The sequence below is a fragment of the Protopterus annectens genome, chromosome 6.part1, assembly GCF_019279795.1.
Source record: "Protopterus annectens isolate FY-2018-M chromosome 6.part1, PAN1.0, whole genome shotgun sequence".
In the NCBI taxonomy this organism is placed as follows: domain Eukaryota; kingdom Metazoa; phylum Chordata; order Ceratodontiformes; family Protopteridae; genus Protopterus; species Protopterus annectens.
The window spans coordinates 52,985,728-53,013,596 of NC_056738.1; the positions used below are offsets into that span (position 1 = coordinate 52,985,728).

A 27,869-nucleotide genomic window follows, 5' to 3' on the forward strand; every position below is an offset into this window, starting at 1 on the left:
TGCTGCAGTGTGTTCTTTAATATGGTTACTCAGCTTTCTGTTTGTTTTGCTGATATAGAAATTCCTGCAATGTTCGCAGAAAGCGTAGTAGACTACATTTTTTTGTATTGCAGTCATAGTGATCATGTAGACAGACAGTTCTGTTGCAGTGCGGGAAGATGACGTTGTTGTCTTTTCATATGTGTACACAGGCGACACACTTGCAGCAGTCAGACATTCCAGGTTCTGTCGATATTTCATTCTGTGGGGACGGGGTTTTAGTCCTCTTGAACGCACCACCAAAAGAAGAGGTTTGTCTGAAACAGAAGTTCGGGGATGTTCCAAGTGACTTTGTCAGACCTTTTTCTCCTTCCAAGATGTCCTAATTGCTGGTGAGGACCCCTCTGATTCTGAATATATTTGTGGACATTGGAAGGGGGAAACTTGACACCCAGTCCTTTTTTTCGGTCTGTTCTGTGCCCTTGCTGTGAATCCCTTTTCTAGGATTGGTGGGTACCTGGAGTGTCTGTGCTGTATGATCTCTTGGAACAGGTTGTCCACTAAATACTATGGGTATTTCCTTTCTAAGAATAAGTTTCTGAGGTAAAAACCTTCCTTGATGAAAACCTCATCCCTAAAAATGAGTCTGGATAACCGGATGAATTGTCCTTTTACAATATTGTTTTTCATGAAATGGGGATGCTGGCTGCTGAACTCTAGATAGTTATTCCGGAAAGTGGGATTGTGGTAGATGTTGGAGCCAAACTGTCCACTTTCCGGGTCTATAGTGAGGCGGATATCCAGGAACTGAGTGGTGGTTCTGATATGTCATACCATGAGGGTCAAGAAGTCCAGACTCTGGAAAAGGGTTTCCAGAAAATTGTTCAGAGAAAGTCTATCCCCCTTCCAGACAAAAAAGACATCATCAGTATAACGCCTGTACATTATGGTGTTGTTGAACCCGGGCAGTGATTCAACCTTATCCATTTCCCAGGCACTCAGGACTAAGTTCACATATGCCAGGGCCATTTTGGACCCCATGGCTACCCCTTTCTGTTGGTGGTAAATCTTTCCATTTAATTTAAAGAAGTTTTTTTCTTAATACTGCTTCAGTTAACCTGCATACAGTATTATTCTTAGTCCGGCTTAGGTTGGAGTGCCTGTTCAAATACTGTCTGGTGAGGGTCATTCCATTAGCATGGGGGATGTTTGTGTAGAGTGCTTCTACATCTAGGGTGACCAGTAAATATTCCCCTCCATCCAGCTTTAGTTTGGAGATGTCATTTAGAAAAGCCCTGGAGACCTTGGTGTAGTATTTGCGGTTCTGTACAATGGGGTTGAGGATGTGGTCCACATATTGTGAAATCTTTTCTGTTTTTGTCCTTCGGTTCAATACCACATGGTGGAAAGGTGGATTTTCTGGGTTTTTGTGAACCTTGGGGATTCCAAAAAATTTTCCAAGGCTGGGTGTCATGACCTGCATGAAGTCTTTTTCGTTTTGACAGATCTCATCCCTGAGGTACAGTTCCAATAGTAGGTTGTCAATTTGTTTAAAGTTTTGTTGTACCTGGTTGATGTTGACCTTTTTGTAGAACTGGTTATCCATGAGGGATGCTTCAAGTGTTTGGATATATCTCTCCTGCTCCATCACTACTATCCCAGATCCCTTGTCAGCCTTCATGATTCGTAGGGATTTGTCCTGACTCAGTTCCTTCCAAGCGTGTCTTTCTTCCCTGTTCAGGTTGTGCCACTTTGCTGAGGGCTTATCAGAAAGATTTTCCTGATATCCCTTTCCCAGGTACTCGCAAAGAGGCTCAGTGTGTTGGAGAGTGCAGGAGTGTACAGGCTCTTCATGGTAAGGGGTATGTCGTTATCCTCTGAGCTTTCATCTTTTTCCTCTTCATGTTGTTGTATATCTAATTTTAGTTGTAACTTTCTCAGGTAGCACTTGAGATCCAGGATAACATCTGCCGTGTTGGCTCTCTGCACCGGGATAAAAGAAAAGCCTTTCTTCAGTACCTTATGATGGCTTTCTGAGAAAACTTGTGTGGTGAGTGTAAAGATGTCACCTCTCCCTGCTGGGGACCTCATGTCGGTGCTATCAGGTGCTGGTATCAGTGAATGAGGAAATGATCAGGGTGGCCCATCCCAGTAATACTAGTACTGTATCCCGTTCCCTCTCCTTCTTCCCCTGTGAATGTTGTACCCCCTCCTTCCCTCAATATTGTTGGTGTTGTGATTCCAGTTTTGTTCATTACCCCCAGGTCTGAACCTGGTATAAGTCCTGGTTCTGGTTGTGAGTCCTGCTGAAGATAAAAAAATTGTTGTTGCCACTTGTGTTGTTGTTGGAAGACTGGTCATTCATTGGTGGGGTCTGATAAACCTCTCCTTGATTGATCGCACTGTCCGGTGTCATGCAGTTTGTGTTGTTGTTGCCCTCATTGTCGTGGTGGTCACATTCACTGGTGTCTGGATCTCCCTGTGTCGGCTGATTCTGGAGAGGTGTCTGTGGTCTTGGCTGTCCCCTAGGAGGAGTATGTACCCTCATCTGGGAACTACACCCTGCTAGTGGGCTGGATGTGATGAGGAGTCTATCCACCTCTGGTATGTTTGGTCTATTTGTGGGTTCTTGTAATTCTGTCGTAGGCCTTAGGTCAGTTGTGGACAACGGGTTGGTTGTGGGATATCTGTCTTGCCTTCTCCGTGTGTCTAAGGAGCATGTGGGCCTGATTGGGTATGCTTTTCCTTCCTCATATTGTTTAATGTCCCTAAGCAATTTACCTTTCTTGCATACAATCAGTGTCGCCACATGTCTAGTAATTTTGTGCGGTACATTGTCCCACATTTCTGCGAAGTCAATAAATGTGGGATCCTGCAGGATGCGTGTTTGCAGATCATCTATTTGAGACTTGTAGGTGGCCATACTCTCAGTATTGCTTTGGATGAGGGCTTTGATAGCTGCTAGCCCAGAGTCATTATATATTTTGACCAGTTCTTTGTGAAGCTGAGAGTTTGGAGTCGTCCTGTTAGGAAATTTGTTACATCTGAGACCTTGTGGGACTATATCCAGCTCTAAACACCTTTCCAGATAGAAGTTGTCATGCTCCAGGTTTTTGTATGTTTTAATCAGTCTCTCGAATCTGGTAATCAGAGACCTGGTGCTCCGTGAGACCCCTGTGCTTTGACTGTACTCCATTTCTACTGTTGTATTCTGGACCGGGCAATGGAAGGGAGTAATTTCCATCTGCATGAGTATCAGGTCTAGAGCCTATGTGGTCCTTATTTCTGTCCCAGTTCTGTTGTTAATTGTGGCCCTGGGTTCAGAGTGGTCTGGGGGCTCAGTGTGGTCCCTGGTGATCCTTTCATTTGTAGGTGTTAGAGGTCTGCTGTTTAGGTCCTCGAAGAGATCCTGCACCAAACAAATTCCTTCCGATAATTTTGTAAGAACTGTTGTTAGATCAATTGGCGTCCTGTTCCTGGTTGCTTCTGTCTTCAGTTGGCTACTAGAGCCTGAGCTGGGTGGTATGTTTCCTGCCACACTGTCATGCAGAACAGAAGACTTACAACTAAAATTAACCGCACTCAAAAAAATGAACGAAGAGAAGAAATTTTAACTAAGAAATGAACTTCATGACAATAACAGCATTCAAAAAATAGTAAATCACCCCAACAACTCTTGTAGTACTTTAGCACTAGTGTATTATTTATTATCAAATCTTCTTCAGAAAGACATGTTTCATAACTATGAGCAACCATTTTCACTTCCTTTAAATACATTAGTTCTAGCAGGCCATTTAAATTAACAACAGTTCCTTTCCAATAGTAAAGTGTGAACAGGCAGAGTGCTGTGTGCATTTTCATTAACATTACAATCGCAGTTACATAAGGTAAATTGGTCAGACAGTAATAGTCTTGTCTTGCCGTGTGCATACTAATAGGGATCGTGTGCAAAAAGGGATTGTGTGCAAAAAAAAAAAAAAAAAATATATATTATTAAAAATATGGGGGAACCGGGAAGGATGAGAGTCATGCTGTGATAATTCTAATATTAACACGTAACGTATGAGTCCCTGCCTCCAAAGGTAAGCAAAGAAGGGCATGGACAAAGGTGGAGGAGTCAGGTAGAGAGTCATACTATGCTTGGGTATCAGTGTGTGTGTAGAGAAATGTGTGGGTATGCCACCTGATGGGGGAGTGGGAGGAATGTGGTGTGGACTTGAGGGGGCTGTTAGGGGACCGCCCATGACACGGAGTGTAGAGCCGGGGTTTGAGGGGTAGGAGAATATGAAAAATAGAGAGTCCCAGAAGACTATCAGTGCGGATGGTACCACCCGTGGACTGGTTTGGTCTGTTCTTCTTAGCATTGATGCTTTTTCCCCCAAGAAAGCAATACAAGTGTTCACATAACCACAGGTGAAAAAGCAAGCAGCAATTAAGCACCAAAAAGAAATGTAATACAGTCCCATTTGCTGCAAATTCAGATATTTTATTAGAAGCTAAATGCTTTCATCCTCATTATTCTGGACTCCATCAGAATTAATGTGAATAAGAAAAACACTTCTTTATGTGCAAAATTAATGCAGTCACATGATTAAAATCATTAAAATCCTTAAAGAAACAGTAACACTTCCTGCAATTAAATACTTGAAACTTACAATATTAATGAAAATAATGACAGGCATTGGAGTTTCAGTCCTTGGTAGAATTACTCCTTTATTTATACCTATAGTGGTATCTGAGGCTGCCTTTAGCTGAGATTTCCATCTTCCATTCTTCAATCTGCGTGTGTGTGTGTGTGAGTGTGGGCATATGGGCACGCACATGAGTGCATGTCTTTAGAGGCAGGTTTTTAGCTGGCTGGATATTTGTATGTGCTTGTGGCTCTGTTTGTGTGTGTGTGTGTGTGTGTGTGTGTGTGTGTGTGTGTGTGTGTGTGTGTGTGTGTGCACCTGTGTTTGTCCATAAAGCGACAGTAATGAATGAGTACTGAGGCAGTCTGTGGATGAAATTTACTGATTACAACTGATGATCATTTACCTGTCAAAAAACTATCCTACATCATTCCAATTAGCCCTACCAATTCATTTGCTTCCTGCAGCCCCCACACCATGTCTTGAAGTCACCAGCCGCCAATGTAGAAAAGGAGTTTAAAGAATGCCTATCTTTTTCTGTATATGATTCATTGCCGGGGGGGGCGGGGGTTAGGTCCTAGATCTGCAGTTATTTGCTCATTTGGCACTACATGATGGTTTAAAGTAACATGCTGTGGCAGATGTTTCTGTCAGGAAGATCTACACCTCCCTGCTGCCATGATACAAAGTGATGATTTACTACTACCCTAGATTTATTGGGTTACAAAAGAAAATCTATTGTCAAAGGAGAAGTACACTTTATTTAAATTTTAATTAATAATATGGATCCCCTAGAGTGTTTTTATAGTTTATTTTGATGATTTATTGAATCTCCTTTGTGAGGGTTATTCCTCTGTATAGGACACTTATAGTATCCCAGTTCTACTCATATGTATTCCCAAGTTTTAATTAATATTTTGATAAAACACTGTGATGTTGGTTTTATTTTGATTAGATTCTAAGTGCGCCATTTCTCCATTGTGCTATAAAACATGTCATCTGCAAATATTTGTAATTTAGAATGATAGTTGGTATTTATTTTAAAGCTGACTAAATCTGGATCTGATCTAATTAATTTGCAAAGATTTCAGTGGTTAATATGAGGAGTAATGTTAAGAGGCAGTTTGTTTCACACTACTTGCAATTTTTAAATACTTGTAAGGCAAATCTTCCTACTTCAATGTAGGACATAAAGTTTTTATATAGATGCATTAATGCACTTATAAGATGCTCAGGAAGGCTAGTAATCTTTACAACCTTAAAGAAATATATCCAGTTAACTAAATCAACATATTTTGCTTCACATAAACTTAATATGGCTAATATTAAGTTGTTTGTATTCGTATAGTCAGTTATTTTACTGAACCTTATGATGCAGTCTTGCCTTTTTCTGGTAAGATTAAAACCATTTTGCTCCTAGATTAATGAGGAAAGTGTTCATTTTAGCCCAATAGCAAATGCAGACACAATCTTAGAGTGATTATTTAATAGAGAGATGAAGCCTTGAACATAAGGATGGATCTTTACTCTGTTTCAAAACTGGAGATATTAATGCATATCTGCGTAGTGATGAGATGGAAATTTCATGCACAATTTATTCAAATATCTTTTTCAGAAACAGAATAGACAGCAGTGAAAACTTTTATGTATTTCTGGGATTACTCTTTTCTGCATCTGGCACTGTAACTTTTAGTTCTTTTGCTTAACTCTTTGTTTCTTTTACAGAGATTGGATTTATTAATTCTTTAGTATTTACTTTAGATAACTTGCATGTTATTCTTTCCAGTTGTTTTATAGATATTTTAAATCTTGTTTTTTTTTTTAACTTTTCATAATAACGTTTAAATTAATTTAGAATATGTTCAACTTCTGTAACCTCCATATCATTTTTGAAGTTCATTTGCAGTCCATTTGGCTGATCTACAAAATATTGCTATGGTCAGAAAATACAAATCATAGAAAGATATGTACACATTAAGAAACACCTCATTGCTGTGTCAGTGTAGCAATAAGTAACACATTCATCTTTGATGCTAGAATACCAGAAGGATATGGGTTCTATTCCTGCTCCAAGTAATTAAATTCCTAACTCTATAGTGTAGTATTCAGGGGTGCTGCACTCACAAGTGTGTCATCCTTCAGATAAGACTTCAAACTGAGGTCTCATCTTTTGAAGATGGTGGTAACTCAGGTGGTACCTACTGAAATGAGTAGGGATCCTTTTTCTTAACACAACATAAGAGAAACATTATTTATATGTTTACAGGCAAACACATACATTCTTATCTACCCTTCTCACATAATCTTTATTCTTATTATTATACTATTTATAGATAATCCTATTCATATCTATATTGTTTATGTCATTAATAGTCTCAAAAAATTCTTCTTAGAACTTTTTCAGAGTTTCACAAACCTTTTACATTTCAAAAAATGATGTTGTCTTGCCTCCCCATAAAATAAACCCGCTCTTTCAAATGTCTTTTTTATATGGCATATTCCCCTTTACTGGTAATGTATTTATTACCAGTCTCCATAGGAAATTCTGACACTGCTATCTTGGTCCAGTATTTTTTTTTTCTTACTTTAATAGCTTTATTCACTTCTAGTACAATTTACTATAGATTAATATACTAATATTGTTTTATCACATTATTATACCACATCCTTCTGTCTTTCTCTGTATTATGAATTTTTATTTTTCTTGCTAGCATTTTTTTTCTTAATAATTTTTAATGTCTTCATTCACATGTTTTCTCTTTTTTGTATTCTGATCATCTGCCAGATTTTTTTGTACTTATCATTCAAACATTTTCACTATTAAATTCCCATATTCTTAATTTACCCACGTTAATACTCTATACAAGTTTTAAGACATGGAATAAACAATTGGATTTAGTAACACCATTCTGCCTTCATGTTCACTCATAAACAAAAAACAACTCTTTCAACAGAGTTTAATCTTGGACCCTATTTGAGAGAAAACACCAACTTCACTATTTTCTTTTTCATATTTTACTGGGATCATATAAATATTTGACATATATGCTGTTTTCCATTAAAACTAAATTCACCAAATAAACCTTTTTTTGCTGCATACTAATCTATATGTACTCCACAAAAGGCATATTTATTTTATTTATTAATTAAAACCTCCCCATTGCATAAGTAGGTCACTTTTTGCAAATTGTATTCTTCCAAAAAGAGACTTAATTCGTTGAAAAGTACAGACATGACTAATTTATTATTATTTATTTATTTGCATTTGTTAACCAGGATGGTCCAGCTGGGTAAGAATTACCCTTTTTCAGTGGAGACCCGAGGGGAAAAGCCCCAAACAGACATACAAATACATACGAATAGAGATAAATTTACAATATTACAGAGGAAAACAATATTATGGGTACAATGGATAAGAAAAACAAACAATGAAAATTTGAGAATATGAGTAAGGTAGGCCAGAGGCATGCATGCAAAAGATTTATGAAAAGGTGTTCTGAGCAAGATCTCTGAATTAAGTTAAAGTAGGCAAAGAAATGATGATTTAGGTGTGGAGTTAGTTACCACATCTCCCAAATTTACTTTTATCTTTATTCAAGGTCATTCCTTTTTCCCTTAAGCATCCATTCAGATAAACCAACACTTGCCTCATGCATATTTTGTTTTTAACAATTTCAACTGTATTGTCTACATATGTCAGAACTAGAGGCATCACAACCTCCGTTCGCATCCCATATCTATCATCTTTCAATTTATAAGCTACTTCACTCACTATCACATTCATCACCAATGCAAATAATATTCCACTCATGGGAAATCCTTGTCTTATAACATACTTCATGTATATTTCTTTAGTCAGTCACTCATTCACTAACACTCTAGCTCTATTATTCTGATATGTTGACATACACAATCCAAATTCTATCACCTATTCCACTATTCCATAGCATCCCAAAAAGCATCAAGTTACATGCATTCATATGCCTTGCTAATATCACCTACCAACATTTTCACATACTCCCTTTCATTTATAATATTATCCACAATTTGTCTCACATCCAATAACAATTCTTGACATCCCTTCCATTTTATACCATATATACTTTCTTTCATATATTTCTCATCTTTCCTTACATTCTGTTCTGTACTATTTCCATAAAATGTATAATCTGTTTTATTTTAGCAGGATGGGTCTGCAAATTTTTATTTTATTCTTCTCAGCTTTCTTCCATATATACATTTGAATATCCCTCAACATGACTCTTTATAAACAAAACCTTCCTCCAACCACTCATTCAGCTCATTTACAACATATCCTATTTCCAATGCATTAATTTCTTGTACATTTTAAACCCTATACATGTGGGCCAGACAGTGAATTGAAATTAACTTTATTAAGTACTTGATCCAATTCACTAATAGTAATTTCTTTTTTCAAATCCTTCCTTAACTCACTCTGGAAATTGTTTACTTTCCATTCTGTCATTTTTAAACATGCTGTACTACATTACTCAAAATTTGCTCATGCACTTTTTAGTTATCCTTTTACACTTTTCATTACTGTTATTACACTAATATCCTCCCTTACTATTTTACTCAAATATGCAAATACCTCCTTCTTTCTCCTTTTTTAAATAATATCTATGCCTATACAGAAATACCTTCTTTTTTTCTCAATTTCTTTTATATATTTATTTTTCCATATATTAGTACTCGTTTGTATTATCTAAATTCTCTAATATGTTTCTATAATTTTCCTATACTGTGGCAAAATAACATTATCTACTCCCCTGGGCTGCTACATCAGAATGTAACTTGACCAGCAAGCCTGGCTTCTGTGCTGAGTCCCCAGTCAGTAGGTAACCTCAAAAGTAGGACAGTCTAAAAATTGCAAAGGCTTATCACAAGTAAGTACATAGCTTTGCTAATGCTTCTCATTCACTCACTTTAAGCCTCTCTGAATCCTAGGGCATGTTTGAGCAGTTCTTGATACTTTTTGCTTCTTTCTTTCATATCTTTCATAAACATAACCTTTTTGTATATTTTGTTTATCCTATTCCTTTATTTTTGTTCCAGCACCAAATAGCCATTTTGCCATACAAGTATGCCTTCACTGAGTTTCTTAATGTTGAATATTAACTTCCCTATTATACTTAAAATCAAAGCATTCTTTTGTTTGCTTGTTCCACTAACCATTTTTGGAATTTTTAATTTAATCCTGTACAAATTAGTACAAATTAGTTCTGTTTATAAAAACAGCTTTCTCAGATATAGAACCAACTTAAAAACCCATGGCATTGTGAACAGACAAAATGAAAGATAATACTTTTGACAGTTTCCAGTTTGGAGATTAAATATCTAGTTATACAAATTCTATCAAGTCTTGTTTCAGTACCAAACACATAGGAGTATAGATAAAGTGAAGGACGTCTGGTTTTGTAGAGTGCATTATATCTCTTAGTTTTGGTGTATCAGTTCAATTCTTACTGGCCTTTGCAGAAGATGATATTACTCAGTTTTTTATTGCACTAGTATCCTCCTTACTTGTAATACAGTTAAAGACTGCCCTAGACTTAAACTACTTTTAATGTTATTTAATAATATCTCTAAACTGTTTTTTTTTTTTTTCAAATCTTACTCCTACATCTAGTATCCAATGCATGTTGGCTAATGTAATACACTTTTTGGTATCCCATAATCAACTAAGAAAACTCATCAATATTGTCACCATAAGAAAAGACAACCTAGGATACAATTACTGATTTGCACCATACAACTTCAGTTCCTCTCTTTTTATTAAATATGGAATTAATTAAGATTTTAAAATCTTTAAAATTAAGTTTACTGATATTATTACCAATATGTATTGAAAAAATATGCCTACTTTGCTCACTTTATATAAACAAACTTACTTTTTTCACCACTGTAGAGTCTGTGTTTCTAATGGCATGAATTTTAAACTGACAATCTATGTTATAGCATTATACAGTCTAAATACATTTATCCTGCGGCAAGAGCTAACATTCTGAGTATTTATGATGTTCTTTAATTATCATGCTACAAGTATATTTTTTTTTAAAAAATCATCTATGGTGTCAGCCATAAATATTAAACTAATTTTGAAATTCCACAGACTATTAGAAAAAAAATGTGCCCCCCTCATCTTCTTGGAAACCTCGGTTCCTAGTCTGATTGACAAGTTCTAAGCAGACTAACTATCGTCTTACCTGTCAGTTTACAACTATTTAGGTAATGTTTCAGTTACTCTTAGAGATATAAAATCTATTTCATAAGTCTGCTCGACTCATCAGATATGGAATTAGCAAATCTAATAAACACTTAATTAAATATGTTAATCTTAAACTGTTGTGCATTTTAAGACCTACATAATTTATTTCTGTATATTTATTCATGGAGTGGTTTAGCAAAGAAGACAGTTCTTTAACAAATGTTTTTTATTGAGTGTTATGAAGATATGGAGATGGGCAGAAGGTCCAAAGTCATAAACAAGATTAAAATGGTTGGAGGAACGACTTCAAGGATAATAATTTTGAAATTAAATTGTATAAAACTAAGCAAGTAAGAACAGGTGAACCATAAGCATTGATTTTCTTTCCCTACAATTTAGAAATATCTGATTTACTCTAGACTTAGCAAAGAATTTAGAAGTGACCCTCAATATTCTTTAACCATTGTTATTTTTCTAAGTCTGTTTTATTTCTCATAGACTCATGAAATTAAGCCATATCACATTGTCTGCTGCTGTACTTTTCCCATTAAATGTTGGTTCCATCATAAATAAATCCCAGCTAAGAAAGTTAAGATTTTTATGACAACAATGTCCTCTTACATTTCCTAACAATTCAGTCAATCTTCAAGGTTTTGTCTAATTTGAGGCAATGCTGAATAACGAACAAAAAATTGCACGCACATAAATATATATATATATATCTATATATATATATATATATATATATATATATATATATGTATATATACATACACATATATGACGCTTCAGCAAGATGTCATTACACTGACCACAAAACACTGAGCTAAAATATTGATCTTCAAAAGATCAATAAACAAAAACAAAAAAGACAACTTTTTCTGTGAGTAGAGAGTCCTGCACCCTGCCATATGGTTCTTTTCCCCCATAACCCCTGTGAAATATAAATATATATATATATATATATATATATATATATATATATATATATATATATATACATACACACACACACCAACTTTGAGATTGCATTGTAATAGGGAAATGAACATATTTCCTACTCCCAGCTGTACAGCAGTCTCACTCAGGAAAAGCTGGAACAGTTTGATCAGACAATGTTTTGATCATCTGTACTGGTTTTCCCTAATTCAACGAAAAGCCTTTTCAGAAACAGGGTAGGTAACCCATATATACAGTGTGTGTGTGTGTGTGTGTGTGTGTGTGTGTGTGTGTGTGTGTGTGTGTGTGTGTGTGTGTGTGTGTGTGATACAGAGATGAAGTCAGCCTTCAGCTCAAAGCAATTCAAAATGATAAATTCTAGAATTTATTATAATTGGCCTAACAAATTAATAGTCTTCCAGTATACTAGCAGAGCCATTGCCATCTTTGCATTCACTAAACTTAAATAGCGGCCTTCCTTTTTTACATGTTAATCTCCAGCATAAGATCTTTGAAGTAAATCATAACTATTAACATTTAGGTACTGTTAAACTTCTGTATTAATTCTATCAGATTAAACAGCATCTTAAGTAAAGTAAGTTATATGGGAATTTCTTATCTTGTAAAGTTATGTTGATGTTTTTAACAGCATTTAATCTTTATTTTAAAATCTTTATCAGCTTGAAGATTTATGAGAATAGTTTTCTGGAGCTCTAGAAATGTTTCAGATGTTCGAGCTATTGGTACCTGAGCTGCACTGTAGAAACATAGGGAATTAACTGAAAAACAAATTTAAATTAGTATGGACGTTCCAGTACTACAATTTTGGAGTATAACAAATTAAACTGCAATATCAAGTACTTACGGCAATTCTGATGACTTCATGCAAGGCAGGATATCAAGATATGATAAGAAAAGCATAATAAATTTTGTTCAGTTTCTGGGTGAACCTTTATTTTAAAAATGTCTAACTAGTCTTTTAAGAAAATGGTTGCTCCTAATCTAGAAACCTCTTCTCTCCCTTAATGTTTTTATTGTCAACAAAGAACAAAAGAGTCATATACTGTAAATGCTGCATATAGATAAAGCAGGCGAGTATTCAAATGGAAACAGTAAAATGTTTCTTACTGCTATTACTAAATAGCAAACATTACTAAACAATTTGCAAGTCACTAGTTAACACAGCAAACTAATTACCAGAATTATGTTTATACTGAAGAGCAAAAGAGCTAATAAAATGAAGTTCTATTAGCACAGTTATTGTAATTCTACTGGTAGTTGTCTGAATTGTTACTTCTGCCTATCAACAAGAGGATCTACACCAGGGAAGCTTGTTGCCTACATATCAGGCAAGTGGGTTATGATACTGTTGGATTTAGAACATCATGTATAGCTCTAGTTGCTTCAACATAGATGGGAGGTGACCCACTGATGAGCACTTGAGCTGTTTTTGGTTCAGATGAAAAGCTGTTTAAAATGTTTTTGTTTAGGAGCATTTTTTCATAGGTTCATAGGTGTGTACTAGGCCAATGGCCCTGGAACCTTTACAAGCCTAGCCCATAGGATTACCCTGGCATCATGCCACCCGACCTTAGTTACAAGTGACTCTGTCGAGTAGAGCCACTGGAGTGATCCCCGGGGTGAATTTTCTATTTTCCATCCACTCATCAAGATTTCTCTTGAAGAGGGCCAGTGAGGTGCTCTGTTTGACATGTATGGGAAGTCTGTTCCATAGCATAGGCAGTCTCATGTGGATGATGACACATTTTTTGGCATTGAGGTTAAAGCCATTGTTCTGACACCAGTCGTTGGTCTCAGTGAGGCCTTTCTGTAGGATGTCAACATCACTTGGGGAGTTAATAATAGCTCCCAACTTACAATTGTCTGCGAACGTTGTCAGTCAGAGTCCCTTTGTGTTGGCCTGGACTTCAGAAAAGTAGATACCAAACAGGAGAGGACCTGTGAGCCAGTTAGGGTTTGATACCTAGCATACTGAGTTTTTCTATGATTCCTGAGTGGGAAATGGTATCAAAGGCCTTGGCCAGATCAAGGTAGGCTGTATGAACCACCTTGCCTTCATCCACAGCTCTGGTGACTGACTCAAAGAAGTCATCCAAGTTGAGCAGGCATGATCTACCATTCACAAAACCAAACTGTGTGGGATCCAGAGTTTGGAGATTCTCAATATCCTTGTTTATTAGGTCCATGATGATGCATTCCATAGCTTTGCATATCAGACTCGTCAGGCTAATGGGGTGATCGTTCCCAGGGTCTGTAGTCACGCCTCCTTTGTGGAGAGGGATGACTGTAGCAGTGTGCCATTCGGTAGGGACAAAGCCTGAGATGAGGCAGTGACTGAACAGGGCACACAGGTGTGGTGCCAGTTCACTCTGTAGTTCATGTAGAACACAGCCAGGGATATTGTCAGGTCCCATAGAAGCTGTATTCCTGGCCTTGGACAGTGCTGTTTCAACCTGTGCAGCAGAGTAATACTGGGTGCCTGGCAATCTCCTGTTAATGTGATAGGTACTTTGGGAGGAGAGAGGGGTAAAGTTGGTACTGAATCTGTTGGCCAGCATATTGGCAATATCTGTTGGCTCGGTATAAGAGGTACCATTGTGCAATAGCTCATAGCAAATCTGAGTATTGCCATGGAGATTCTTTACATAACTATAGAAGGCCTTATGGTGATCGTTACTATTTGCTGCTATTCTGTTTTCATAGCTAGCTTTAGAGGATTTGATGAGGGATCTCAACTTTTTGTTGATGCTGATAAAGGAGTTTTTCCAGTCTTGTATCTTCACCTTATTCCACATCAGTTTCCTCCCTCTGTTGTAAAGTTTGTTTATGGCAGGCGACCACCAGATTGGCTTCCTTTTTTTTGAAGGAGAGCATCTTGGTTCTATTGGGTATGGCGAGTTCCATGCATTTGTGTACATGTTCATACAGTGCATTGGTGTATGATTTGGCGGTCATGCAACTATTCTTCATTTGCATGGGTGCTGGGAAGTTAGCCACCTTTGTTTTTAGGAGCCCAAAGTTAGTTTTGGAGAAGTTTTTCATGGTGGTTACCTTTGCAAGGGGGGTGGGTGGGAGGGATGTGGATTTCCAAGGTGATTAGTTTGTGGTCGGATATAACCAGGGAGGAGTTGACTATTGGTGTAGAGCAATGGTCGCCCATGTTAGTAATGACCAGGCCAAGGATATTGCTACCTCTAGTGGGAGTAAGAATGAGGTGATCCAGGGCATTGGAATTAATAAATTCCAGGAAACGTTGGGCAAGTGTATTGGTACATGAGTAGTTTTCCCAGTTAATGGTGGGGAAGTTGAAGTCACCCAGTGTTAGGTTGGACCCTAATATTCTCCAGGGTGCTTAAGAACATGGACTGTAAGTCTTGGGACATGGTTGCAGACCTATAGTAGGGTACGACCTGAATCTCTGTCTTACCCAATGTTAGCTGCACCTGTAGTATCTCAGATGCATTATGTTGGGCTACCAGTCTGGAGGTGTGCACATCTTTATGAATATGGAAACACCATAGCATTTGGAGCTTTGGTCCAAGTTCTGGAACCGAAAGGTGTGGAATAAGTTATAGCCTGATAGTGCAGGGGTGCTTCCTGCTGCCTTGAACCAGGTCTCTGTTACGGGTCTATATTAGAACATCGAAGCATTACTAGTTCGAATGTTCTAATATTGAACCCTTCGCATCGAATGATGAAAATAGCAAAGCTGCAGAATATCGAATACTTTCCTAGGGAAAGTATCCGGTGGGCCATTTCTGCAGCTTCGATATTTCCTCGACTGTGAAGCGAAGGTTATGGACAGGGTTAAGGTAAGTGTGAGAATGAAGGTGAGTGTGCAATAGGGACCTTAGGGTTAGGGAGTGGATAAAGTGAGTGTGTGATAGGGACTTTAGGGTTAGGGAGCGGGTAAGGTGAGTGTGCAATAGGGACTTTAGGGTGAGGGAGCGGGTAAGGTGAGTGTGCGGTAGTTACGGACCTTAGGGTTAGGGTTGGATTAAGGTAAGTGGATAGCTAGTAGTGCATGTTTGGTTTAGTGTAGGGTTTTGTGAAGTGTATGTGTATGGATTATGTATTTTGGTGTGCTTGTGTTGTGTGTATGTTTGTTGGAACAGCAAACTTTTTACCTGGGAAAAAATTTGGTGTTCTGAGTGTTCAGTGTTATGGTGTTTCGAGTGAAATGGTTCAATATTAGAACATTCGATGGAGTTATACTTCGATGTTCTAATATAGCCCCTCTGTTACAGCACAAATGTCTATGTTCTCCATTTTAAGGAGTGCTTTGAGTGAGGGCATTTTGAGACTTAGTCTTCTAGCCTTGAGCAGCATGACCCACAGATTGAATTTGTTTGCAGCTGTTATGGTGGTAGTTTGGTCTTTGAAACACTGCCTAAAAAAGGCACTATAGGGGTGGCAAGAGCCTTGGCCAGTATCCGGAAGCCCAGGGATAACAGATGCAGGTCATCTCTGGCAAAGCATTAAGGTCTGTCAATCATGTCATCCCAGGTAGACAGATAATGGATCCCATTAGAACGACACCAGAAACTTAGCCAATTGTTGAAATCAATCATTTTCTGCTTGTACTGTGGTATCATTCTGGGTGATGGTAGGATGCTGCTTAGGGCTGAGTGCATGCATTATGTGGTGGATTCTGGCAGATGACTGTTACTTTTTCCTTATTCAACCTAGTGAGTGGGATTTCAGTGTGCCTCACTATCGAGTCACCTATGACTAGTGTGTGTTGGGCATGCTGTTTTGCCTTAGGGGCTTTGGTTGAGTGGCACACTGTTTAGGAGAGTTACATGTCTCGTGATTAGTGTTGTGGTGGTCAAGTGCATTTCTGCCTTGGAGGTCTCTGCTGTTTGAATAGATTTTTATTGAGAGCCTCCATGAAGGTGGGTGTGTGATTTATGTTTTTATGTGAAGGCAGTGCAGGTGTGTGTTCTGGATGTGTTCCATGTGGTGTGGTGCAAGTGTTGACCTTCTTCTCTTGACCTTCTATTCCAGTCTTGGCTGGAGAGTGCATGGCTTCCAATTTGGATATATAAGTGCATCTCTCGCAAGTCTGAATGTTGGGAGGTAAGAGGAGAGGGTTGTCGGTGTACATGAGGCAGTTACTACACTGCCTCAGGATGCCCAAGTTCAACAGATTAATAGGATAAAGCACAGGGAAATGACTTTAAGACATGCCTGGAGGGGTGGGCATTAATAATAAGTACTGGAGCTGTTTCCTTGTAGAACATTTAGTGCTGGTAGCACATTTGTGTGCTACAATAATTACTACAAGGAGTCTGGTAAAGTGCTAGAGTAATAAGCTAGTAAAAGTGCAGGAGAGGAGAGAACTAGCAGATCTACAGGAAAAATTAAAGAGTTTCATAAGTTTACTAAGCTTATCCACAGATTTATGGCGCAGTGTCTTCTAGTCTGATGCAATGTATAGTCTGCTAATGACTGAAAGTTGCACTAACCACAGTTTCTGGTAGCTAGATAAACCAGACAGGGATGAAATGTCTCAGAGAATCCATATTTTGGGAATTAGTGGAAAAGAAACAAGCTATAATATATGTACTAACTTTACCACCTTTAGTCAGAGAGAGGCTGACTTTGAACATTCACAAAATATATGGAACGCATTGGTTAGCAGCCATACCAGTTGAAACAATCTCCTCTGGGGAAAGGTCTTGTTTTAACATTCAGGCAGATATCTAATAGCCATTAAAAAACAGCTTCATCTGGTTAGCCTATAGTTCCTAACCTTAATATCTAATGCAGGGCCAAAAATGCTGTATAACAGCAGGCTCTACAATAAAATCAGCAGCACCATGCCACAGAATTCCGCACAAACGGCACTCATTTTTGCTACCTAACCTGAAAATCACCACTAACTTGTATATGGAAGATTCCAAAAATCTTGATTTCAAGTTGCTCAAGTAAAGTATGAAAGTAATGTGTTTTTAAATTAAATTATGTTGCACTCATGAGTTTAGAAAATCTAAGTATCTTCAAACATTAATATATAACATCAGCTTTAGGTAATAAAATTAGACTCTATTTTCTAATAGTTTCAGGCCCATCTGATGTTAGCAAATCTCAAAAAAGAGAGGAAAATATAATCTTAAATCCAAAGTCTAAAACATTTATTTCATTCAAATCAAATTATAACTTTTGTATCCCCTGCTTGTGAAACTAACAATGAGATTCTTTTGCAGCTTGTCTTTTGTAATCACATTCTGTTCTATATAAAATATGCAAATACTCCAGATTTCCTCCTCTTGCCTACTAAACCATTTTTATACAGCTGTCCTTTTACTGAAGTGAGTTCATTACACTCTTCCCATGTGAAATGTATGTATTATATTCCCCATTACCTCATATAACAGCATGAATATAGATACTTATCATACTACTATAACTCCCATATGTTTGATGCTTGAAGCCTTATGACTATAAATCACTTCTGCATTTTACTTCCTGAATTGTAATCACAGGTTGTACCTGATCTCTTTAAACAACTGATGCCGTCTCAACGTAGAAACCCAAACACTAAACCTCCATCCCTAATACTTCATCTTTATCCCTAACCGTAAAACTCCACCCACAATCCTAATCCTGAGGCACTGTCCTTAATCCTAAAATCCGGGTCTGCTTTAAATAATTAAAGTGACTAAAGAGCGAATGCTCTTTAGTCGACAAGTAAATGCTGAAACCGGAATACAGCGAAGTGTTGGAACAGCGATTTTTTCCCCAGGGGAAAAAAAAAATCACTGTTCCAAAAAAAAAAAAAAAAAACTTACAGAAACAAAATAAAGTAGGGAGATCGCACCACAGTGGGGAAAACAGCAAAGTCCCAAAAACGGCCAGCAATTTTTTTCCCTGAGAAAACAATCTCTGTTCTGTGACTTCACTGTTTTCAGGTCTCGGCGTTTACATCTTGACTAAAGAGCATTTGCTCTTTAGTCACTTCGATTATATAAAGTAGACACCTAAAATCCTTCCCTTAATCTTAATTCTGAGACTCCATCTCTAGCTGTAAAACCCAATCCATAACACTGAAACCCTAGTCAATCCTATAACCTATAACTAGTTCTAATGCTTTGTCCCTCACCCTAAAACTCATCCCTAAACCTACCTCTAAACCTTCTTTCTAAAACCTAACTCTACAGTTCCATCTCTAACCTTCATACCTGACCATAACCTTAAAACTCCATCCATAATCTGAAAACTAAAACCTGTCCCTAACTCTAATCCTAAAAGTATAATCATAAATTTCTCACCCTAAACCTAAAACACTGGAACTAACCCCAAAAATCTAACCCAAACCAAAAAAAAAAAATGATATCACTCAGAAAGAGTAGATAATGCCTGCAACAGACTATGAAAGTACATTAAAATAAACACTAGTTTAGGCATTTTTAATAACTTGGACATTTATAATGGGGATGGATGACTGTTTAGGTTTATTGGAACACTAAAAGGTCATGATTGCTCATGCCTGAAATATTTATATCACCTGCCTACAATGCGTGTACCTCCCATTTAACTTGAAACTGACACACTGTGGTGTTTGTTGGTGAAACCTGTGGTTACACAGATTCCACACAACCTTTACAGGTATGCCGTAAACATGGCCATGCATAATTTACAATAGAAACATTTAAAACCTCCCAAACTGTACAATGTACAATGAATATATCACTGGCAGCCTCATGCATAACCTGAAGTTTAATTTCATACCATGTAACATGGTTTGGCAATGCTAATTAAACTACGTAATGTAGCTTCATAATGAGTAACAACTTGCACTATTGTGCATTGCACTACAGACTGGCAAGCATGACATATTTTTTCTGTATTCCACCAAAATACTGCAGACTATGCTTCCCAACAACATAGCCCACTCAGAAAATACAAATGTTAACATTAAAATACTTCTGTCAGCTTGCAAGCAGTGGTTAAAATCTCCAGTGCAGGGAATCTTAGACAAATAATATCAGTGTCTTTTCATTTCTCACATGCTGCTTGTCATTAAGTGAAAAGTCACTCATTTAAAGAAGTCATCTCATGGCATCATAAGGAACTGTTGGTGTTAAATGGAAGATATATAGCAAAAAGGCATTGTAGCAGTGAAAGAGTTAAAAGGGAAAAGGATGTGCTGACTAATCAATTTCATCACTTTTATGTGTTAAGAACTTTGGTCACCTAACAGATATTTTGTTGCCCTGTCTTTTACCTCTGTTTTGCTGAACAACAGGGCCAGTTCTTTTCCCTCTTCATTCAGCTGCTAGCTTCCCTTCATGCATTCATCTTCCTCATTCATGAATGGGCTTTTAACACTGGTAACAGCAGTAAAGTGTCTCAACTTACTTCTGCTCTGAACAGTCCACCTTTTTCATCCAGTTCACAATTCTTTCCAGAATGCACAGAATTGTTAATGCTAAAAACATCTTGATTGTAAAGTCTATCAGTAAAAATATGAACATATAAACAAGACTACCATGTACATTTTTAATGCCATTTCATATGCTGACTGCCCAAATCCACTCAGTTTATTTTGAAGTTTTTGTGGACTTCTACGATTGCCTCTTCTGCCAGATAGCTAACACTTGAGCCAGCCTTTCATGATTCCTCATCGCTGATGGGCTGGTGGTAGATGGGACAACTTCAGAGATCAGTTGTTTCGGTAGTCATCATGTCTCTGGACTCCTTGACATCTGTGCAAAGCCAGTGTATAACCAAGGAGTAGCATATAGCAGGATTTATCAGCACTTATAAAACTGAACGATTTTAACAGTTTAGGGTGAAACCTGCTGCTGCTCTTGCCTGCTAAATCTCAGTGGCACCAGAAACTATAATATAAATAATTTTAGCTGGCAATGCGCTCACCTACAGCCATAAACCCCATGTGGAGTCTAAGATCTCTGTTATTATAATTCACCATTATAGTAAATCAACTTGCATCTATGACATGGCTATAGCAAGTGCATTGTACAACTAATGAACAAAACCATTAGTAGAAGATAAGAATTTGGCTGGGATTTGAGAAATGAGAGCAGTCCTTTATATCTCTAATTATGCAGTCATGCTTTCTACTTTGACAGTCTTCTGAAGGCTGTAATTCACTTAAGGAGTAAACTTTACAATTGTGGAAACTGATTATTATATTATGCTAGTGGTATAATTAATTATATATAGCAATTTATTAACATATAAATCATTTGTAGAAATTTAATTTCTGGTACACACTTTTAGGTTGTCACTTGACTTCTGCACTTTATAGAATTGGCTTGCACTTTGAAAATATGCAAGTGCTTTGCCGTTTTTAAGGCATATTTGCAGGAATTGTATTTAGGCATACTTTTGGAGGGATTTAAGTTTGCATTCAAATAGTTCACTGTTCTAAGATGGTAATTCTTTAAAATAGTTCTGTGCGCCTATGTAATTTAGAAAAAAACTTTTATGAAAATGAATGTACTAGACACCAAGGAACAGTGCTGAGCTGTTAGCTATTCACTGACTTGTTCATAGGTTCATAGGTTCATACTAGGCTATCTGCCCTAGGGCATTTATAAGCCTAGCCAGAATGTGTTTGGCTTTCGCCACCCATTTTAAATTTATTTTGCTATGCCCTTTTTCGAGGTTAATATATAGGTTCATTGTTGGCTAGTTATCTAGGCTAGGACTTACTGTAAATGTAGAATAGTAAGCCAAATGTGGATCTCTGTTCTTGAAAACTAATGCAATTAAATCAAATATTTAGACATTTAAGGTCTGTATAGCACAGACACATTTCTCATCATAGTAATCACTTTACTTGTAATCACACAAGGATGTGATTTTATTTGATTTTATTCAAACAAAATACTTGCAAATAAAGGTGCATCTCATACCTTCTAATACAGTCAGTACAGTTACATTTTGAAAAATGTCATTTCAGTAAACAAGTTGACATACCAATTTAGAACACTGCCTGACTTGTTTTCCTTTTTTGAAAAGGTCACTGATAAATACAAAATTTGGCTTCGAAGACTCTTCAGCACTGCGAGAAGAGGAAAGGAACTTAGGACCATCAATAGTGCAACCACAGCCCCTACCAGTGCCACACCTGCTACAGCAGAAGCTACATTACAAGTATGTGCTGTAAGTATTATGATAGTATTATGAAATGTTTGAAACATGTAAGCCCTGAAAAATGATCTAATTATAATGTGATATAAAAATCCTTAGTTCTGTTATCATAGGTAAACATAGGTGATAATTAATGAAGTGTCTCAGCAGATAACTACAGAAAGATTTTGCATTTCATGCAGTTAAATGTAGTAATCAGACACAAACAGTAAACAAATTGTCACGGATGAATGATTGAGAGACAGTGGATACTGATCCTAACTCCATGAAACTTTGCTTCAGACTGGCTGAGAATGCAGGGTCACTTCACCGACTCAACTCTACTGAAGACATACATGTATTTAACTAATATTTAAACATGGGCTCAAAGATAGACAATTAGACCAGTTACTCAGCATTGTAAAGAAAGAAAGTATTGTACAGAGAGAGAAAGAGACAAGTGTCCTACTTCTGGCACCAAATGTATCTGCATTGACTAAAATCTTTTCTTCCATCCACCGTTTGTTTTCTGCTAACTAACTATGACTTTGGAAAAAAAATAAACAGAACTGGAGTGGAAAACTGCAAGCAACCAACACACTCTTCATAGAATTAGAAAATCAGAACTTAAGTCAAAAAGAAAAGCTAAAGGCAGAGGTTAGAAAGTAGTAAAACAGTAATCTTATAACTTTTTACAACTTGGATAGCAAGCAGTACAAAGGCTGCAGTATGGCAGAATAACGTGCACTTTATCATAATAGCGTACTCTACTGTTGTTGAAGTCTGTCTACTTGTCTGTCTCATGGTAACCAGACCAGATCTGAACCATTAAAAAATAAGACAACAGTATGTAAAACATTACTTGTATTTTTGTGTGCCTGAGATTCCGAGAATGTGTGTGTGTGTGTGTGTGTGTGTGTGTGTGTGTGTGTGTGTGTGTGTGTGTGTGTGTGTGCGCAAGCTGTAAAAATGTAACACAGGCTGGGGACAGTACTTTTATTTCAGTGTGCTTTGAGTCCAATGACATATAAAGATTAAAAGAAAAGAACCTTAATTCTGCAACAGGAAAGGTCAGTTAAACAAAAGCAATGCCTCACAGTTCTTGTGTCCCAGGCTTGCATCCCGGTTCCTCCCTGAACACAGGCACATCCACCATAAGGTTTCTAGTGTTTCTTTGTTCTGGTGTCCATCTGAGTAAATCCACTGGTATCACCCTATTGGTTAAAGGTTTCTTTAAGTCAACTTTCTGACTACTAACCTCCATAAATGTAACTTCTTGTGGCCACATACAACTTCCTCTCACTGAGATGCAAATATCCCAGCTTCATTGCTTTTAAGTTCTTCCATTTAATTACATATTTACAGGAGTTTCAAAACTGTCTCTGCTGCTACATGCTCTCCAGTGTTGTATGCTTTGCAGTATTGTGTCTTGCGTACACAGCAACTTTCAAGACTCTGTAACTGCCTGATATATAACAAAGGGGACACTGACACATCAAACATTATTTTCATAGCAAAGCAGCAGTTGTCATTAAAATAAATATCATTTTTACAGCCATAACATATACTATGCCACACTAACTCCCTCCCAGCATAGATCCGCCCAGTTCTATACTATCCTACAACCCATCTGCATTAGAATTCATATGGCCTGGACTGTGTCTGACCATGAATTTGAAAGGTTGCAGGTTAAAGCCCACCTGCTACTTTTTGTGTAGCTATTGTAGGGGTGCATGACCAGTGACTAATGTAAAGCTATAACCAAACAAGTAGCATTATAATGAGGTGAGTACCCATTTAATGACAAAAGTACAATCATTTTATGGCAAAGTATCATGAATCTGACTTGCTTAATTTTCTGCTCAGGTAGCAGACCAGGTAGTTCTCCTTATCTTCTTCCTGAGAAAGTATAGCACCTACACCTTATTTTATGTATAGGTGCAGACAATAAAAGGCTTATCAGAGTCAGGAGCAACTAAGACTGGATCTGCAAACAGACTGCTTTTCACTTGATGAGAGGGACATAGAGGGGATTCTACAGTCGGCTATGATATGACAAGGGGTGTTGTTAATAGTAAGTTGAGAGTGCAGGCATTCCAGGTTATTACCTTGTCTAATAAGTATGGAGGTGATGTTTTTAAGAATATGGAGATAACACCATTTCCAGACCATCTTTCCCTTCAGGGAGACTGATTAATTGCAAGTTATTTCTATGAGCTCAGTTCTCTAAATCATCGCTTTTCAGTCCCATACATTTGATCCACAACATTTCTTCTATCAATAGTGGACAAGTGATATTGATGGCCTTCTGTCCCATTTGAACAGATTGCTGGTTCTCTAATTGTTAAGCTATTCAGTATAACTTCGAAATGAGTGACATCGCTGGATTCATTGAATCTTAGTATCTTGTAAGACCCCTTTCATCATGGAAGTGGAGGAATTAATGGATGACTTTTAAAAACATTTCCTTCTCCAGTGAATCATTAGCAACATTGTGGCCATGTTATTGCCATGGAATGATCCTCTTCCTGAGTGGCGCTTAGTCCAAAAAGCCTCCAAAAATATCATTTCAAAGTCACTGAATTTCAACTTTAACATTCAGGTCTGATTTATAAACACACACAAATCAACAAAGCATAACTTTATTCCCCTTAATTAAGATAACAACAAATAGTTATTGGAGCAGGAAGGTACCAGTATCAGTTTGTATTTACGAGCATCCCTGGGCACAACCCATAAACTGCACCATAACCTTGTGGACTTAACAGTCTTTAATGGAAGGTTTTCTTGTGCCATAGCAAAAATTATGATATGCACAAACTTTATAACCCTAAAATGTATGGTCTGTTGCTACTGTGACCAACATTTAGGTATTACCAAAATAAGTTTATGTGATGCTAAAACATCCTAGGTATATTTACACCTGCCATGTTCGTGAACACGCATGCCATATAAGTGTGCAATGCACAAGTACCACATTACATAAGGAGGACATGGGATAGTGCTAAATAATAGTTTAAGTGACATTGTCAGTTTTTACTGTTTGTTAGGTTATAGATATGAATATGCACCATACTGACCAAGAAATACAAGCCTACAGGTGGGTAATCTGTGACCAGGATATAGCTGGCTCCACCCTAAAGTCCAGCTAGAACCTGTGGGAATCCTGTTATTAAAGGCTATCTTGCAAGTCTTACTCTGCTCTACTTATATAATAGGTAAGGATAACAAATTAATCAGCATTATAAAATCATAGAATGTACAAGGTAAATGGGCCACATAGTCATTTATGAATTGGCAGTATCCACCATTAGACCTTACCTCCTTTTTCAAAGACTGATAGGGCAGTCATACCTTGTGTGAATGCATGAATACACAAGCAATTACCTAATTTCTTAGTAAAGGAAGATAGTGTGTCACATTGCTTCATATGAAGAGGAAATTTGCTCTAGGGAAGGGGTAGTCACATGACAAGTCTGTTTCTCCACCATGTTATTTGCTGAAACAGGTTCAGATCTCTGGTTTAGCACTGACAGAGTTGTTTCATTTGTGTAGAAATAGCAGGTCTTGGGCAGTCAGAGCCCTAATGACCTGGAAGGTAAGGCACAGATCACCACTAATGAGTCATAGAACACCAAATACCAGGACAAGGCTTACAGCCTGTCTTGATAGGTCAAGTCATTTAGTCCCATTACCATTTTTGCCAGGAACTTTTCAAGACTCTTTAACTGCTTGATGTATGCCAAAGGGGGCATTGAATTCTAGGAGTGGCCTGATTAGTGCAGAATACAGAGGGTCAGGACTTCTTTGGACCAGGGGAAGATACATTTTGTCATCAGCTATGCCAGAAAGAAGGACTTGGTAGGCATATTGGTGCCAGGACTGGAAAAAATGACAGTGTTGAATCCTCAAGACACAGAAATATTCCTGCAAAATGCATTAGGCCAGGCTCAGGGGGAAGATGGACCCCCATCTAGAAGGAAGTAGTAGTCCACAAAAATCACAAAAACTGATAGACCAAAAAAGAGCCATAAAGACGACAGACTCGACTATTGAGGAGAAGAAAGAAACATTGTATTGCTGCTATTATGCAAGAATCCCAGATCATCATCCCCCCTTTTCCAATTTTATCTACATGGGGGTCAGGGTAGCATGTTAACTGTCGCCAACTCACTCAATTCAGTGCCACATTCCTGTCTTCAACACTCATGCCTGATTGTCGCAGATCTTTTTTCACACAATCCAGCCAACTCTTTGCTTGACGTCCTCACTTCCTCTTATCTTCTTCCTGTCTGTCCCAAATCCTTCTCACCAGATTGTCTTCTGCTTTTCTACACGTCCCCAAACCACTGTCATCTGTTCTCTTTGATCTTTTCTGCAATTGGAGCTACCTTGGCTTCTGCTCTTATGTCCTCATTACTTCGTCTGTCCCACAGTGTGCATTCTACCACCTTTCTCAGGCACTTCATTTCCATCACCTCTAGCTTCTTCAACTGTTCTGCCTTTACTGCCCAGGTTTCTGTATCATACAGTAGTACTGGTCACACCACTGTCTTGTATAACTTACTTTTCAGCTTCTTTGGCATTCTTCTGTCATAGACTACACCTGATACTCTGCAACCCCCCTGATTCTAGCTTTGACCTCTTCATTCAGACTACCCTTCTCCTCAACCACACCCCCAGATACTTGAAGCTGTTTACCTGTTCCACTATCTTCTCTTGTATCTCTGTTCTCATATTCTTCTGACTTCCCCAATTTGCTGCCATTACAGCCATCTTATCTGTGCTTAGTTTCATCCCATATGCCTTCAGATTTCCATTCCATTCTCCTATTCTTTGCTGAAGTTCTAGCTCAGAGTCTGCCTGTACTACCACATCATCTGCATACAGCAGCTTTGTTGATCTGCCCCCTCCAACATGTTTGCTAATGTAATCCACCATCAGTATGAACAGCAGTGGGCTCAGAGCTGAACCTTGGTGTACATCCATTCCCACTGGGAACCCCTCTGTGAAGCCGAACACTTTTCATACTTGAGTCACTGGGTTCTTGCACATAGCCTGCACTAAATCTACCAATGTTTCTGGGACTTCAAACCACTGCAGTACTGCCCAGATCAGCTTTCTTGGGACCTTGTCATATGCTTTCTTCAAGTCTAGGAATGTCCAGTTGGACTCTCTTCTCATCTCTAGCTTCTTCGCAAGTATTATCTCAGTACAAACATCAGGTCAATTGTGCTGCATCCTGAACTGAATTCAAACTGCTCATTTCCCATCTTACATTCTACTACTCTATGTATCCATTTATCAGTCACCTTCTCCAGAACATTCATGCAATGTGGTAGGAGTTTGATGCCTCTGTACTGCCCACAGTTGTGGATGTCCCCTTTGTTCTTGTACACTGACACAAGTATGCTTATTCTCCAGTCATCTGGGATATGCCTTTCTCTCCACACTATTAGTACCCTCAGGAGCCATTTCTCCCCTATCTCACCCACCATCTTTATCATATCTGCTGTCACCTCATTTGAGCCTGCTGCTTTCCCTGACTTCATCTTCCTTAGTGCTGTTCTTACTTCTTCTAAGGTGGGCTCCTCTTCTTCTCTCACTGTAGGCTGTTTCTGGGGCTGCTTCTGTGTTTTTTTTTTTCCTTCAGAAGCTGCTGGAAATGCTCCTTCCATTTGTCTTTGATGTCCTGTGGACTGGTGAGCAGGTTGTTGCTGGCATCCCTTATGAAGGGAAGGGTGTCCAACTATCTTCTTTATCTTTCTGTCTTTGCCTACCAACCTGTTACTTTGTGCCCCTTACTGATTCACTTTCAAGAAGTTGGTGCAGTGCCTCCGATGACCTATTATTTGCTATTGCAACTTCTTTCTTAACTTCTTTGTTAGCCAACCAGTAGTCCTTCCTAGCCTGGTCAGATTTTTCTATATCCCACTTCTTCCTACACTCCTTCTTTCTTTTGATGA

General features: G+C 37.9%; 1 long non-coding RNA gene across 1 annotated transcript in view; it reads left to right on the top strand.

Annotated features, from left to right (window-relative positions):
• The window catches only part of LOC122805325, a 523,418-nt gene extending 501,512 nt beyond the window's left edge, over positions 1-21,906 (top strand). Inside the window, exon 3 of the long non-coding RNA XR_006365353.1 lies at positions 21,793-21,906. This is a non-coding gene — a long non-coding RNA (uncharacterized LOC122805325). The remainder of the gene's footprint in view (positions 1-21,792) is intronic.
• Positions 21,907-27,869: the final 5,963 nt, after the last annotated feature.